Source organism: Cheilinus undulatus, linkage group 16, assembly GCF_018320785.1.
Source record: "Cheilinus undulatus linkage group 16, ASM1832078v1, whole genome shotgun sequence".
Taxonomy (NCBI): Eukaryota; Metazoa; Chordata; class Actinopteri; order Labriformes; family Labridae; genus Cheilinus; species Cheilinus undulatus.
In genome coordinates, this window is record NC_054880.1 from 37,650,492 (window position 1) to 37,668,621 (window position 18,130).

At 38.7% G+C, this 18,130-nt stretch overlaps 1 protein-coding gene across 3 annotated transcripts in view; it reads right to left on the reverse strand.

Annotated features, from left to right (window-relative positions):
* The window catches only part of calcr (calcitonin receptor), a 112,539-nt gene extending 96,921 nt beyond the window's left edge, over positions 1-15,618 (reverse strand). For 2 of the 3 annotated variants that reach the window (XM_041809262.1, XM_041809260.1), the window contains exon 1: positions 15,190-15,618. The gene's annotated coding sequence lies outside the window, so the exon portion shown is untranslated. The remainder of the gene's footprint in view (positions 1-15,189) is intronic. The other variant, XM_041809261.1, reaches the window with a different exon arrangement.
* Positions 15,619-18,130: the final 2,512 nt, after the last annotated feature.

The following is an 18,130-nucleotide window of genomic DNA, read 5'->3' on the forward strand; positions in this document are numbered from 1 at the left end:
CTCTGGTAATTCAATCAGTGCAATTATTTCACCTGCAACTTCCCTTCCAGTAGTACTGAACAGGTTTTTTTCCCCAAAGTCAAGTTCTTCTAAGTCACATTGTCCTGCTTGATTAGGGCCAAAATAGAGCTGAAATTTTAGAAAATATATTTTTTTGCTGTTGATATTTTAGAAATGAGGCACAATCAACTAAAAAATGAATGACCTGCTGTTTAAACTGACAAAGACTCACCTTTCATCAATTATCCCTGAGTGGAATGCAGCATCATATGTCAGTATGATCTTTTTTAAACACAAAGGGTGTTACACACAGTGGTTCTTAACCCTCAGATGGTGTAAAAGAAATGGTCACAGTAAGGGTGCAAGTGGCCAAAAACGGCAGCATATTGTATATAAATAACAATAAAAATAGCGCACATTAAGATTTTTTCCACCTCTTTTGCATTCATTTTTTAAAATCAAGATCAGACCTGAGCGTACATATCAAATATTGATTAATTTCTAGGATGTTAACCCTTTCTATGCCAGTTTAAGTGCAAAAACCCAGATTTTGTATTGTTAAACAACACAAAAATAAATAATTTTCCTTAATTACATGCAAATTGAATTTCCTTGAAGGGGATTATCACAGCCTTGAATATGTTAATAATAAGTAACAACTTTGATTTAATGTATTATATCATTATTATTATTAGTAGTAGTGGTAGTAGTATAGATTTAAATAAATAGTTAAACTCAGGGTGTAAGTTGCCAAAAACGGCAGAATACATAAATAACAGTCCAAGTAACATACATTAATATCTTTTCAACTTCTTTTGCATTCATTTTTTTTTTCTGAAATCAAGATCAGACCTGAGCATTAATATCAAATATTGATTCATTTTCAGGAGTTTAACCCTTCCAATGCCAGTTTAACAGTAAAAACAGCCTGACTTTTGTCATGAAAAACCCACAATAATGTATTATCTTTATATATTTATATGTCATATGCAAATTAGATTTCCTTGAAACGGATTACCACAGCCTTGAATATGATAATAATGAGCAGCAACTTTGATTTTGTTGCATTATCAGTTTTTTTGTAATTTTAAGATTTTAATGAATTGTTACAATGGCACCCCTACAGGGCTGAAATCAGAAATGTACACTATTATAAATCAATGAAATCTACTTCTACATAAGAAAATGTATGTAGATGTAGAGTATATGGAAGTATATTTGTGACTATGTGTGTTTTGTTTGCCATTTAGTTGTTTTCTTCTTTTTTGTGTGTCATAAAAAGTCATGTAACACCCCATGAATCCTATTTTAATGCATTATGTTTTGAACACATACGCCTCTATGTAGCTGTCCTTTTAAAATCTAAATCACATTTCTGCTTAGTGTTAAATCCCTTTTTATTCTCAGTGGAGAGACATTTTCATAAACCTTTGTGTGGGCTTCTCCCTTGCATGATGATATAACTTTAATTACTCTGCATTGTCCTTTTTAATAATGTACAAAAAAACCCTAAACTTTTAAACGTCTATGAAACTCTTGCACGTACTAGTAAAAGCTCAGGAATAAAGCCGAACGAAGCCTGATCCATACAAAACAACACAGGTGTGGCACATGAAAATTACATACGGGAATGTGCATGAGCAACATTACAGTATAATAAAAGAAGTCAAAGTAATTTTATTTTGCTCAGTAAAAAAATTGAACATAAATATCTGAAAGGTTAATGCTTTTTAATCAGCTCTAATTTGTGTCATAGATCTCAGTCGAAGTTCAAGCAGGAAGACCGACTGGTAGCACTTTATCTTAGTGGGCACATAATTACCCAGTCATTTCTTAAAGAATAAGGTGGTAATAACCTTGATATTAGTTGCATTTTATCAAGTAATAACTCAGAAATATGGTCCTTTAAAGAAGGTCTACCTAGTTAAAATTATCAAGTAAATCCTTGTATGGCAAATCTCTGGTGATTATTTTGTATTTCACCCTAACCCTAATCCTAACCTTCACCTGACCCCTTAACCCTAACCCCCTAAAACTGCTTGAAAATTATTCAGGAAGGACTCACTTTAATTTAGTGAGCCAAAATAAAGGAAATCACCTGCAATTATAAAGCAACTTATACAGGAAATGATCTTTCTTATTTTTTAGAAATTACTTGGTAAAATACCACCTAATTACCAATGAACTGCCACCATATTACGAGGCTTAGGGTCAGGATAAGGGTTAGGGTAAAATACCACCCTGTTACAAAAGAACTGCCATTCCGTAACATTTTGTAACAAGGAATTAATTGGTAATCAACGTCGATCATCTCAGCTGATGTTTTATGCAGGGCCAGCTCACACAGAACACCTGTTGCTACATGCTTCACGTTATCCACTGGAGAGCAGAGAAGCTGGACAAACAGAGCAATGGTCTGAAGGTAGGCGATCTCGGCTCTGTTGGTCGGATCTCTGGCCAGGATGTGCAGAGCTCCTGTGCAGCCCTCCGCGATCTACTCCATCCTGGTATGTCTGCTGGGCAGATGAACCCTGTTTCTGGGCGTCCTGATGGGCTTTGAGCAGCAGGTTGACAAGGCGGGGGATTGCTCCAGCGTCTCTCAGAGGGGCCTGGTTCTCAGGGCAAAGTGCCAGGTTGCGGATGAGGCTGCTTCCTTACTATTTCTGAGTTATTACTAGGAAAGATATCAACTTATGAAAGGGTAAGTACTGCCTGATTCTTGAGAAATTGCAAGATAATTGCCAGTTATTACTATAAAATTACTGGATACCACTAAAATAAAGAGCTACCGAATGCTTCTTACTCATTGATAGGCCACCACTTGATCATATCTCGCCCTTCTTCTTTTTCTCGTCCCGCTCTGGTGATCAGCTGATTATGGGCGTTCATTCTCTTTAGTACTAAGCTAATAAGATTCCGCCACACCCTCATTTGACCAATCATCAGTTACCAGTCATATTTCAAATCTGTTTCCTCTTCTTGCTCTGTCAGCCAGTCGTTTCAGTGTGGACGCTGCAACCCTCCTCTACCCCTGCCACCTCCATTCAGGTCATCAGTATCTAGACCAGATTCTCACAGGACTTCTGCTCATCTCATCCTGCATAGCTCAGCCACCTTATTGGTGTCCTTGTCCGGCTTCTCAGAGGTCTACTCCTCATCTGATCCTGCATCCCTCATCAACACCACCACCAGTGTCTAGACTCCAGAAGGGGGTATCCTACTCCTGCCGTCTGCCTCACTAGCCTTCAAATGCATGAAGTCATCATGATGGAGTCTAATCTGCAAAGACATTGCATATTTCTCTTTCATCAGAATTTGTAAAATAACTGTTCACATATTTAAGTCTCTCATGATTGAAAATGTTATTTTTTATTTTATTTGAATTCAATTAAATGCACTTACTTTTACATGTCTTTCAAAACTCTAAATGTTAACACAAGTATTTTTGATTTGCATGGACTTGAAACCACCCGCCCCCCCATCTTTTGAGCGAGTTTAGAGTGAGGAAAGATGGAGACACATGACCTGCACTGATGTCAAGCTCTCGGCAATCTACAATCTCCCTTTCCATCTGCAGATCATAATTCAAATCTGAAAGATAACCTTGCTTTTTCAATTCCAGATAAAAAAAAGAAATAAAAAACTGAACGCACACATTCTTTCTCAGTATGCCTTCAATTATTGCTGGGAGAGAGGACCCATTTCTCTGAAGGCCTACAGCCTTTGCTCCTTATTACCACTGTTAATATGGGTTTTAGGACGTCTAATATTCTCAGTCTCTAAGGCAAAAAAGAGGAGAAATGATAATCAAACTTCAGGTTGCAGACTTAGCACTTAAAATTGTTTTGTCCTGTTAGAACTCAGAAATATCCCTAAGGATATGTTTAAAAATGGTTTAGTTAATGCAAAAAGAAGAAAACAGAATAGGTCCAGTCTCAATGTGCAAAGATCACAGCAAGCTTTTTGCAAAGATGGACAAAGAATCCCATTAGCATATGCCTTTTGTCCTATTTCGCCAACTCCCACGTGCCTCAGTGTGCAGTAGCAGAGGAAGCACACTGCGGCTGAGGGCTATGGGAAACCAATTAAAGAAGTATTTTGGCTGGACTTGGCCGAAAGGCATTAACCACAATTCCCTTCTGGGCACAGTGTTCCTAGCACGCTCCATTGGGCCAGGGAGCGAGGATGTGTCTGGGTGCTACACGCTGTAAACAGACAGGGAGAGAGTCGAGGCAGAGTGAGAGAGATGGGTGCTGCTATCACGAGTATGCATGGCAGCCAACGGGATAATTAAAATAGGAGCTTTAATACTGTCACCGAGGGGAGGGGGGAATGTAAAGGAATTAAAATAGGAGGGGAATAACAGTCAAAGCAATGAGGAAACAGAGTCTGCATTCAATTAACATTAGGAACCATATGAGACAAATTATGAACATAAACAAGAGGAAAAGCAGAGTGAGAGAAGAGCTGTTATACTCCCTTTGCTTAACAAGCCCCTTAAGGCCAATCCTGAGGCCCTCTAAGACCCCTGAAAAATGTCTGAAACCTCTTCTGCTCTGGCTGCCTTAACAGCAATTAACATTCACTTTAAATACGACATCTGATCAGAAACATTTAGAAAGATTCCAGCTGTTAATTAAGCATAACATCCTTCCTACTTTTCCATATCAAAGTTGCATTAAACTTGAAATGCCCCTCCAATTTCCAACGAAAACTGCCGAACACACAGACCAACCAACAAAGAGAAAGAATCATTGTCTACAACCTCCAAAGTTAGGATAATGTCTTCCCCTGGTTCCCACCAATCAATCACACCGACCTTAATTGGTGCCGATTACACCCTGTATAACAGCCGACCCTGTGATTCATTGAGGGACTTGAAATAAGAGCCAAACTCGAGATGAAAAAGAGCCAGTCGGCAAAGGAAATCAATGAACGGTCTGCTAGTCGAGGGATATTGTAATAACTCCGAATTAACAGTGTCTCCCAGCACACACAGCCCTCAAAGGGAAAAGTAAGCTACATTAATTACCGCCAACCATGCTTTGCTTTTAGACCCCCCCCAAGAGAGAAAGAGAGAGGCTTCAATGGGGAACAGCAGGGGTCTTTCTGAGGGGGTCTTATTTTTCTGTGCCTCCAAACGATTTCTGGATCATCTTGTCTCCTCTTTTCAAATGGCAGGGATTTCATTCATCAAAAACGTTTCACCGAGGTGCACATCCTGTCCTTCTCTATGACTGTCTCCAGTTTCATTTGATGGGCTAAAACATCACCTTAGCCTGGGGTTGTCAAGATGTCAGAATTTTAAACTTCAAGATTACACTTGTAACAGCAAAACAGTATCGATGTTACAATATCATGGCAAGAATAAATAGAAATCCACTCAAAATTATTTTTGTTTTCTTGTTTTGCCAAAAAAATGCAGACAAACTTCTGCACATTGTCTGAGCCATGCAAGTACATCAGCAACCTTTTGGCCTGCCCTTTAACAGGGACGGTTCATGTCGCCACTGAAGGGCTACATACTGCTAGGGCTGTACTCATGGTGGTTAACAATGGTCTCTATTAAACAGGGTATAGTCTTTATTATTATATTAATGATCAACATTGGTCTATTATCATAGACCACAACATAGAGTACGGTCTAGACCTGCTCTCTGTCTAAAGTGTCTTTAGTTAAGGATTGGCAATATACCAGGGGTGTCCAAACTATGGCCCAGGGGCCAAATACAGCCCAAAGTCCGATTTTTATTGCCCCACAGCAAATTCTAGAAATAAAATTGAATTCGGCCCTCAGTAGACAATGAAGCATGTGCAAGACTGTACCGTACTTTTAGGTTTATATTGACGAGAGGAGTTTGTATTTTTTTCATGACTCAGTTGAGATAATGGGGTAACTAGAAATCATATTGACAGTCGAAATATTTACACCTCAATTCATAGTTTAAAGAATGAACAGCAGCCAATGACAGCATATCTTTGTTTTTCTTGCTTTGTCTTAAGGTCCAATTTACCAAGCATTTCATACTAATCTTCTTCAAGCACCAACACTACTATAAAATTTGACAGCTTTATGCAGTTTTCTCTTGTTTTGAGTCTGACTGTGGAGATAAGATATCAGTCAACCATCCCTGCAGCATGGAGCATCATTTTCATCTTGACATGAGGTAGATCAAGCAGTAGCCGGGGCTGACCAGGGCTCTCCTGAAACCTGATTAGCTGGCCCAAAATCTTTTCCAATGGTTAGCTTTTTCTTTTGTCAGCCATCGGCATGGCTTTTATTTTTCTTGAAGCATATTCAATTGCAAAGCACATCTGAAATTACAGATACATCAGATTAGTTTTACTAATTCTACCACTACGACGAGGAACATCAAAATGGCCCAGTTAGCTTTATATTTGGACTTAGGTTGGGATACCACTGCAATTTAAAAACAAAGACTGACTGATTGAGATTGAAATGTTGTTGATTTACTTGTTGAAACTGGACAGAGTTAGCTATTAAAGTAGTTTTCAGCAATAATATTGCTCATTGAAATAACTGAAATCACTATGAGCTTTTTACTATAAGCAAACAATTAGGGTTGACAGTTATGAGGAGAATATTTACATTTCTCAGAACGCACTAAAACTGTTTGAATCTGATGAAGAAGTAGTGTACGTTGAAACGTTAGTCCTCTGCACCTGAATAAACTGCATAAAAGACACTTGTGTGCTCCAGTCTCTTCTTTGGAGTTGCCTGTGAGAAAGAATCCATTGAAACACCCTCCACTTGTGGAAGGACTGAAGCGAAAGAGACTCCTTCTTCATTGGCACCTTCGTTAGCTTTAGCCTTAGCTACGTTAGCTGTGTTAGAGTGTTTTCACTGAGCATGACCCTAACCGGAATTTTAATCTGATTTTATTTTGAATGTTTTAGTGTGTTTCCATCTTGATAGATGCGGTGCCTCACAGTAGTGGTCTGACAAAGCCTGCAGACCCAAACAACTCTTGAGATACGCTGAGGAAGAATAGCATGTAGCTAAAGCTTGCATTGCAAAATATTGCCAAACACAAAGGCTTTCTAGGTGAGAAAAAAATAAGCTTCATAAATTTTCAACACAGTGAACAACTGAACCAGCATTCTTCTGCACAGAGCTGCTTTACCCATCTGTTACGCTGTTTAGCCTAGCTGTTTAGGCGAGCAAGAGGCTAATGCCACTGCTATCACTAAGTACAGCCCAATCTCAAAAATACTGACATATCACTTTAAATAGAGACGAAGGATATGTTAGCGTTTCATGGTTATTTGTTGGGACTCAGGACAGGGAGCTTGAAAACAAGACAGTCTGGATCCACTGAGGGCGTCTAGTCACGCTAGTGCAGACACAAAAGCAACATCAACCTTCTCATCTAAATGTCACCAGGTAAGTGAATCAGTGTACCATCCACAAATATTACACCTTTTTTTTCAATGACCTTTTCTGTGTTTTTGACATGGGAAGTCTTCTCTGTTTTTATTAATAAGATCACAATCTGTGCCACTGTTGACAGATTTGCAGGCATGCATGCAAACAGATGCACCAGCGCCATGGGAGAGCGCCACATCCTGAGAAAAAGAGCTCGAAATATTCAAGCATGTCACATTAAATGTCAGAGTTTGTGGAAATAAAGGACAAGCATATCTAGAGTGATAATCTGGACACCTGGCTGATATACAACATTGGAAACCCGAGCTGAAAACACAAAAAACATATGGGGAGAGCTTTGTTTGACTGGTAATTACAAGCTGTATGAGAAATGGAGTCCTTGGTTTTGAAGATCAGAAATTTAGGACCTTTTATTTTCATTCAGGGCAACTTAAAATTCTGATAAACAACATTTTTTAAGACTCTGCCTACCACAATGGAATCTTTCTTTTTGCTCATCTGGGGGCAAGTACATGATTCCAGCTTTCGTCATCACAGGGTTCAACAGCTACTGCACAGTTTTCCATGACCATTAACTTCAGTTGGAGCAGCTGGTAGCTGAAGTTCCTGGGTTATTCCAGGATATAAAATAAAGGCTACTTACGGATCAACATGGAACACTACCTTTTTTCCTCAGAAGTTACTTAAAATTATTAATTGTCTGGAACAAGTGGGTAATGCCATTTCAGTGGGTTGCAGATGTAGGCCTGGGAAAAAATTGTGGCAGGAGTCTAAAATGTGTGTTTGTTTTTAAGGACATGACAACATATTGTTCCATCTTTTGTTCAACTTTCCCTGCTTTTTCATTGACAACATTTGGTTAAAACTGTCAGCAGTTTTAACATACATACACACATACATCCCCCATGGTGCAGTTAACAAAAAGGCCAGCAGATGGCAGCAGTCTCAAACTGCATTATGCAACGTACCTCACACACCAAAACAAGTTAGAAATGGTACTCACGCCAGGTAGCATGGATCTATCTACTGCCAGAAGGCCAAAAGCAAAGCTACTGGATTATTTTGATTTCTTCAAACACTAGAAAGTGAGGAGATAGATGTCAGTCATGCAAGCTGTGTACAGGGTTGCCAGGTACACAGTTTTCCTGCAGAATTGAGCTACTTTTTGCATGCTGCCGCAAATTTTTTTTCTGTGGGTTAAGCGGACACATTTTTGATGTCTTGTGTATGTGTATTTAATATTCATAGCATAATAAACCACTTTATTTACACTCAACTAAATCAACCAACAGAGAAGCAGGAAAACATGGCAACCAGAGATCCACAGGCATACACACCACACATACAGAAGCAGCACACCTGCACACACCCAAGTAATATATGTGGTGTGGTGAAGATTTACTGACTTATTTAGAATTTCAGCATTGGGCTTGGTTTTGGGCTGTTACTGGGGTAGTTTTTATCAGCCATTGGGCTGGTTTTGTCACACAGACCTGGCAACCCTGGCTGTGTAGTAAACAAGGTAAAATACTGCTATAACACCAGCCTTAAAATAGGCTCATCAGGCAAATCTGTGTCATCCCAACTAGCACTGAATGATGGTACTAAGTCAAAATTTCCCTCAACTTCAAAACTGGATCAGGAGGTCACAAGCAGCACTTGGTGCTTTACTTGTAAAGACTTGAGCCAAATAGCTGTGCTGATAATGAAGGCTTAAAGCAGCTGCTTCAGGCAGTGTGGGTAATGCTGTTTAATCCTCACCTCATTTGTTACAAAAACTGCAGTGCACTTTTTATTTGAGAGTAAATCAAAAAATCATTCTTACAAATACAACTGGACTTATAGTTGAGGGAAACCTGAATCATTTTTAAATGCTAGAGAAATTAGACTAGAGTCATTGTACAAATAAATGGTTGCTGTGTTTATATTCTCTTACAACAAAACGCAAAAAAAAAAATAAATAAATAAATAGTGTCATATTTTTCAATTTTGTGGTTGGGGCACCAAATGCAGATAGCGCCCTCTGCTGTTCATACGATTTTTATTTGAATTCAGAGATATTGTTATATCCCTGATGAAGACATTTTAAAGGTTCTTCTGGGGCTATCAGTCTGACCTATCTATGCCAGAGAGTAAGGCTCACCCTCAGACTGTCTGTCTCCCTGAGTGACAGAAAGCCATCAGAGGTTGTCACTTTGGCACAGGAAAACCCCCAGGAAGTGTTTTCCAACCAAACACAGGAGGGAGAGAGTGAAAAGATGTGCAGCTAAAGGTGGGATGGAATAGACAGAGACTGAGAATGCAATTAAGTGTGAAGGACAAAGAATGAGAGGACAGGGCTGAAGATGGTAGCAGGAGAAAATGAAATGTAGTAAGATGAAGCATGTCGCCTAGTCAGTCCAGCCTCTGATAAACCCAACAGAATGGAAGGAAGAGGAAAGAAGGAGCAAGAGGGGAGGATGATGATGAAGTGATCAGGTGGAAGGAGAGCAAACACATAAACAAAAGAGTAGAGTGGAGGAGTATAAAAGCAAAGAACTTCTTTCATTCAAAAGCAAACACCAGCAAGTTAGAAAAAAGACAAAATAACAGAAGCGCACCATCATTAGCATGCTAATTGGATCCTTCACAGAGATCTAATATCAAAGAAACACTGACTTGGAAAGGATTCATCAAATAATAACAACAGAGTACTCATGAAACGCTTTAATTTTATCAGAAGAAACTTGTAGGTGCTGCTTTATCTCTCATCTTTCTGTTAGACTTGGAGCTAATGAGTTTACTAGCTAAAACATTTAGCAAATCAATTGTTAGCTTGTTACAAGCAGCGTAACAAGGGGGTTTGGGGTGCAAAATGGTCAACAGCTCTCTTAAATGGCCTGAAGAAGATTTTAAAAAACTTTCTAGAGTGTTGTATTACACTTATTCTTACAGCTGTAACCAGGTTTTAATAAAGGCTTTTGATGCTACTTTGCTAATGAGCTAGCTTGCCTTTTAAAACAGCTGTCCAATTAACAACAACCTCATTTAGTCTCTCCCACAAGTACCAAAAATTCAGTTTCCTGTTTCATTTCATGTGAAAGAGTCATTGTTAGCTTGTTATAGATGGCATATGGCCTTAAGGAAGTTAAAAGTCACTCTGGAGTATTAAATTTGCATTAAAGTGTTGTTTAGCAGTGTTAGTGAGGCTATCCGCTAATGAACAAGCTTACCTAAAGAAGATGGCATTAGTTAAAGAGACACGTTTGGTTTTTTGAACCAGGCTGTAAACCAGTTTGTTTTATTGTGTAAAAACAGCTTTTTAGCAGGTGTTCAGGCGGGACTTCCAGTGTTCCTGCAGCCAGCCTCAAATGGACACTCACTGTACTGCAATTTTTTGAACTTCTGCATTTGCTTCATTTTTCAGGACCAAAGGTTGCCGCTTTGGTGAAACCCATAGCAGCTCTCCAAGCAACAGTAACCACAAAAGCTATCTCCCACTTTTACCCTTTTTTGTGTGTTTTGTCATGTGATAGAGTGATTGTAAGCTTGTTACAGGTGGTATATGGTCTGAGGGAAGTTAAAAATCCTCCTGAAGAATTAATTTGACTTCAAAGTGTAGTTTAGCAGCTTTAAGGAGGCTTAGGCACCTTTTGTGCCACTTGCTGATGAGTAGGATTACCTTGTAAACTGAGATCTATATGAGGACATTACAATTTCACTTTCCTACAACATAGTTATAATTTCTGCTGTTAGAATTTTTTAGATAATTGTCCATATTGTTCACTGAAGTTTAAGCAGTTTAAGAAAAGGCAGAGGCTTTGAAAAAAACTCTAAGTGTGGTTGGGTGAACGTTCTGTCTGGATGGATTCGCCAGTGAAAAACAAGGAAATGGGCGTATCCATCTGCTTTGCAAGGTTAGCAATTTGGTTGAAGCATTGAAAAATTTGCAAATGGATATTTTGGGGAAATTGCTTGGAATTTTTTCTGTATTTTCTTCTTACTTTAGGGGAAAGTTCATAATTTTTTGAGTTTCATTGGAAGTTTTAGGGAAATTTGATTTGAATTTGTTTTAAAGTTTTCATGGGAATTTTGTTTGGAAATTTTGGACATTTTCATGGAAATTCGGGAAATGAATTTGTACTTTGGGGTAATTTGCTAGAAAATTTCTAAGTATTTTCATGGGACATAAGAGGATAAGTATGTATATTTTTTCATTGATATTTTGGGAAAAATTTGCTTTGAGTTTATTTAGGAATTTTCATAGGAATTTGGATTTGATTGTGGGATTTTCTGTCATTTTCCTTGAATCTTGGAGGAATGTACTTTGAATTATTTGGGTATTTGCTAAGAAGTTTTAGTGGGAAATCTGCTTTGAAATTTGAGAATTTGCTTGCATAATTTTTGGGAATTTAAATGGACTTTTGGTTACATTTTTATAGGAATGTTTAGGCCTTATGATAAAGTTCCACTGAAACATTTGTGGAATATTTTAAGAATTTTTTCAGTCTTTTCATGTTTTAGAATTTTCACAGAAATTTTAGCTTGTTTAAAAACTTAGGGAATTTGTGATCCAAGAAACACCTGTCCAAAGAGAAGGCTGATGTTCTAACTTAATTGGTCCTGCTTTTCCCACATGAGTAGGAGAAACTAAAAGCTCAGGTCTCAGGAGGTCAAAGCAGCTGTCCATGTAACAATAACCCCAGAAAATCATCTTCCTCTTTTACCACCAATTCTTCCTCGTGTTTTCCATCTTGTGACAGTATTTCTGGCACATTGTTGGTCTATAAATAATACAGCACTGACATGGCACAGCATGTTCCCTTAGCTCTGCTAATAAACCATCAGAGTTTTAGAGGGAGATCATTCGATTGATCGAGGAAGTACGGGATCACGTTTTAGTAATGCATTACAATGCTGTTAATTGTATTTCTGCATTTGAGAAGCGTATCATTGGGCAGGTGAGACACAGTGCCACTTTCATTAAAATGTTTAAACTGACTGGATATTACAGGTCCGTATTGGATCGTTTCATTACACACTCACACTGCTCGTCTGTTGTGGGGATCTCTCTGCTTACCAAGAGCTATTCACTCTATTCTAGCACCACCTATTGATACTTCTGCTCACTGAAGAAAAAGCTATAGATGCAGCATTTTTAAGTGAGAGTACAACTCTGTATTAAATAGCCACTCTATAATGAATTTAGATTCACTTGTCTTATCTCCAGTGAGTTCAATCATAAATCACTTTCAAATGTTCTATGCTCTTCTTCCTCAAGAGCTCCTCATCTCACCACCTGCACACAGCAAACAGCTCAGCGGTGCAGAAATAGCTGCAACACATAACTGTGAAATTGAATTTTACAACTGTTGTCTCTCTAGAAAGTTTGCCTTACATGACTTTCACACAAAGCAGAGGCAGAGAAAGGCTGCACATGTAGCAACACTTAACCTTAATGGCATCTTAAAATGCCGGATTATCTGAGCGGCGTCGACTTCTGTGTCTTGCCGTCTTTAAACATCTTTACACAGCACCAGCTGTGGACTACACAGTGTCCTCTGTTGCAGAAATTAAGATGAAAACGCTGACATTTGGGTCTTTCCACAAGAGCTGTTTATTATGTAACAGAAAAGGTTAGACCACACCCTGGTGTATGGCTTGCAACCACTGGATGTCTGACATTTTTCTAAGAACATTCATCCTGGCTTCTTTCATTCAATACAAGGACTTAATTGCATAGTAGCAAACTCATCAGCATTGTCCAAGAACTGGCAAAAGGCAGCTCAAGGTCAGGGAAGAGGTCTTTTTTCTACATCTGTACCATAATCATTGCTAAATCACATGTATCCTCTGATTTGCTCTGCACAGGGAGCAGGAGATAAGTATCACAGTAAGTCCTCGGCAGTAAATTGAGCATTGTCTCGTACGTGATTACAGTACCCAGGCAAAAACATGATAGGCTGACATTGTGGGTCACTGCGTGTACCTCTGAATAAAACATGGGGCATTAGCTTGATTAATATTGAGGAATAACAACAGGCAGTGTATTCTGCTGACCCTCCCTGAGTGATGGGACTCGATTACACGATGTATGTGTGTGAGAGAGATGGGGACTGATCCGTAAGATGTCTGTGGAAATGTGTGTGGCAACAGGGAACTGAGTGTTGCCTCAAATGGTATGCAAAAGCACATAAATGCTGCATGCATCCAAGACAAATCGAGTCCGTTTTCATCCTATTAGGCAGATCTCGCTGTTCTTTCTGTCTTTCTTGCTCTTTTAATTTTGTGGAGCAAATTCGCCGCTTTTGCTCGCTGTTTTGTCCAGAAAGACAGACAGAATGTATGATAAATGAATGTCCCCTTCTTTGGCAGCTTGTCGGTGTCTATTCCTCTTCTTTTCTCCATGCAGTGTATCTGAATGTGTGGAGGAGCTCTCCTTCCTCTCAGTCATATCAGCTCACTGAAGCTACTTCACCACCATCTCTCAAAAAAACCCCAGATGACACAGGCCATTACTTTAAACACGCTTACGTAAACTCAAAGGAATCCCCAAAAGAAGGATCCTCATATAGCCGCAAAGATCTTCCAGGCATTGCACTTCACTTTCTGCACTGTTTCTGCCACAACTGGAGAGTGAACCGATGCAGGCGTGAAGCATTCACCGGTGTTTTTGGCTTATTTTATTTCCGGGCCTGCGGGTCTGGAAAAGAGGGCGCATGAAGGAATGCTTATTTTCCACGGTATTTGTTGATACAATTGATGGGAGCGTGAAAGCATGAGGGTGGTTTAAAAGTGGTGTCAAAAAATTTGCATGCAAAAGAGAAGAAGCTGTTCTGGAGTGGCTTTGGCTCATAAAAATAAAATTCTTACAAAGTCTGCAGCTTTTTTTTTTTGAGAAGAAAGCATAAAAGCAGTTTTATTCTGCACGGAGATGACGTGCTCTTTTTTGTTTGACAGTATGATTAATACTGCAAGTGCAGAAAGGTTGCATGCATTGACCTTTAATCTGTATACGTGTCTGCTTTTGTATAGTGTGGGATGTGTGATTGCTCATCTTACATGTGGAGTAAATGATGTATATTTCATGGAATACATCACATTTTCTCTGCGTTTGTGTATCTTGTGTTGAACTGTAGGTCCTGGTTGTGTTTATGTGTGTGACTTTAAAGGATCATCACTTTGGCTGCGAAGAGGAGCCTCAAAGCTGCATTACGTACGCAGTTTCTACTCCAGTATTAAAATATCCTTCCGAAATTTGCATTGACTCACCAGAAGGATCCAATCTGGAGTTATTTCTTATTATTCCTGATCAAAATCCCTCCTGGATCATGCATTTCAGGAAAAGCTTGCAAAATAATCCTGCATGTGTATAATACATGCAACCATTACCATTTAAATCTAATGAGAACTCCCTCCAGCTTTTACTTGAGTTTATCAGCCTTGTAAATAGAGCATCAGACAGCACAACATGAGTATGAGTCACTCTCTGCATTTTCTGTTTATTCCCCTTTTTCTTGAGCTAGCTGGTGTTTACACTCAAACATCCAATCTGCATGCCATAATAATCCTTTTAACAGCATTATAACGGGGAAATGGAAATCCTATTCATATTGCGTCAACAGTCACGGTCATGCAATGCAAAGAAAAAGGGATTCTCCTTCATCAGCTCTCAAAACGTGACAGAAAATTGGGATTTAAACTGGCTGACAAAGTGGGAATGCGCTCAACACAGCTGACACATGAACACCTCTTCCTAGAGAGACTTAAAGAAGTTAAAAAGCGGAATATCTGTGTCTTACCTTACTTCAGCAGGTTTTAAGAGAGAAACAGATGTGGAGGAGGTGTCCTTCCTCGGAGACTGACTCCCAGCTTCTGCGCTCCTTTTTATCGCCGCGTCAATGAAAAAAACTTTTTCTTTTTTTTTTGCATCCACTGAGATCAACCGTCCATAAAAATCAATCAGACGCCTCTAGTGCCGCGGCTGTGTCCAGGTAAACACCTCTTAATAAGATGATGTGATGACCGGCGGTGCGCGCGGAGAAGAGCGCCGGGCAGGGCGCCGGTCTGCAGCCGTTATGAGCGGTGACAGTTGACTGCCCGGTAATCCAAGTGCGTCTAACAGCCTCCCCGTTTACGCGGACGAGCGCGCGGTGGCTGAGCTCCTCCTCGCCTTATCTCAGAGTGTGTCTCTGTCTGTCTGTGTGCCGCAGACTCACACAGCGAGGAGAGGGAGCCTCTCCGGCGCGTGTGTGAGCGAGGCTGTGGACAACGACTTTTAAACAAACACCATGAGGAGAGACTGTGGGGATGTGGTGGGTTACATATGTACATGTGTTTGGCTGTGGGTGGTAACAGCGGCTCTGGATGACTGAAATGACGTTGTGAGACCATTTTATTTTAAAGTGGCCGTCTAGTCTGCAGGTTTTCTGCAACCTTTTCGAATATTCTGTTAGAATTGTCAGTAAAAGTCAAGAGATTTCTGACCTGATTTCTGTTGTTCAGTTATCGAATTGGTTATTTTTTTTAATCGTGTTTATAAGATAGTAACGAACACTTGGCAACTTTTGCGTTAAGACCTTGTTGGAAAAAAAAATAAGAGAATGATTAGTGCTAATTCTCGTGTTTTTCCTCTTAAAAGCGTATAGTATGTTTAAAACCAATCGGTACCGGCTAACTGGTTCTAATTCAATGCAACGACAAAAAAATTAATCTAATCCTTCAAAGAAGCTTAAACTTAATAAATAAAAAATAATTAACATAATGAGTAGTTACTCAGTAATCAATAATTACTTTCATATTACCTAATTTTGTGAACCTTAAACCAAAGTGAGGCATCACTGAGCAGTTTTTCAGTAACAAATCATTAGCTAATCATTTGTTTCTTATTTGGTAATTTTAACAAGTAGTAAATTATTAATTCGTTACCTACTAACTACTCAAAATCTGTTTACCTTATCTATTAAGAAATGGTTAAATAATGTTTAACTTGTACTTTGTACTAGCCATTACTTATACATGTGTCAATGGTAAACTAGTTGTCAGTTGTTCATTTGTTAATGGTTATCCAGTAATAGGTCTGACATTCATTAATGGTTAAAGGTTAATTAGTCTTTAATCATAACTTTAGGTAAGTTACTCATTTTTTAATGCTAGTAGCTAGTTGTATATTCATTTAAGTCGTCTAGTAGCGATACGTTCATTAATGCTAACTAGTAGCCTAGTTAGTTTTACATTTGTTGATACAAAGTAATAGTTAATTATACAGTTGTTAGTGTTAACTAATAGTTAGTTAAACAATCAGTAATGGTAACTTGTTATTTATACATTCATCAATGTCAGCTAAAATCTATTTGTCAAGTAATGTGAACTGATGCTAAGTAGGAGTTAGTTACTTGTTCATGTTAGTTATTAGATATTTATTTGTGTTAACAAGGACTAAGTTACTCATTTGTTCATATTTACTAGTAGTTAGTTAAATATTAACTAATGTTAACTAGTTATTAGTTAATATTCAGTAGTTGTTAGCAGGGCTTGACATTAACTTTTTTGCTCACCAGCCACGGTTTGCAAACTTACTAGCCTCTTGGTATTTCCACTAGCCACAATTTTGGTGTTTGGAAACTATGAGCTATATGCCAAATTTGGTACAAAGGGTATGATATGACACACGTGCTCTACCTCCCCTTATCAATATGATCAATATCAGCTCTCCTCTTAATAAAGCACCTCTGCCTGTACACAGCACACTACAGAGATATGTCATACTTCACATTTAGAGACAGTCATCTAAGAGTCAAGACTCTTAAATTTTTATTTTCTTCAATGGATATTAAGTTTATGCTAATATTAAAATACTGTTAATTGGCTGTTTATTAGGAAAAACTACAGCAGTTTACAAGAACATCTCTAATTTTCACTCTGACAAATCTCCCCCAGAGAATGTTGACTGTCAAACTTCTCATGTCCTCTGCTCTGTTGCTTTTTAAACTGTTTTGTGGAAATGTCTTCATATGTGTCTAAAATTAACTAAAATATCTGTTTAAATAATAGATGACTTACATTTTGTGCATGAAGGCCACGTTTGGAGAACATTAAACAACTGTACTGTCTGTTGTTTAATATTAGAAGCAAAGAAAGCAGAAAAGCAAAATCCCTGTTTAGTTGAATTCTGTTTGACTCCTAAGTGATCAGTTACAGACTTTTATCCTTCTGCCTCTGTTTCTCACTGCCTCAGTGAGCTGATTTAAAGTTTCAGAGTCCTCTCGTCTTTCATATCCATTAATTATTGATATATGGCAAATCATTACACAAACGTATCAAAGGTTTTCATAATGTTTAAATTATGCTCGTATTTGCGGAGGTTTTTATCATTTAGATCGCCCTCAACAAACAAAGAATATAGATGGAGTATTAATCAAACAATGTTCAGACACACTACACACCCTGGCTCGCATGAGCAACAGAGACACACAGCCGGAGGGCACACACACACAAACGGTGCTGACATGCTGATCCCCCTTGGACAGAGAGAAGCTTTAAAGCAGAAGGAGAGAGTTCAGGTCTAAGCTTATCCTCCAATATTCTGAAACATTTTCCCTGAACAGATAGAAGCCTGCAGTTTACATTACCAACATGTCAATGAGAGTGTGTCTCAGTTTAGGTTGTCATGCAGCATCAAAGCCCTTGGCGCTGCGTAAAACACACGAATGGAGGAAGAGACCAGCCTTTTCAGTTATTTTG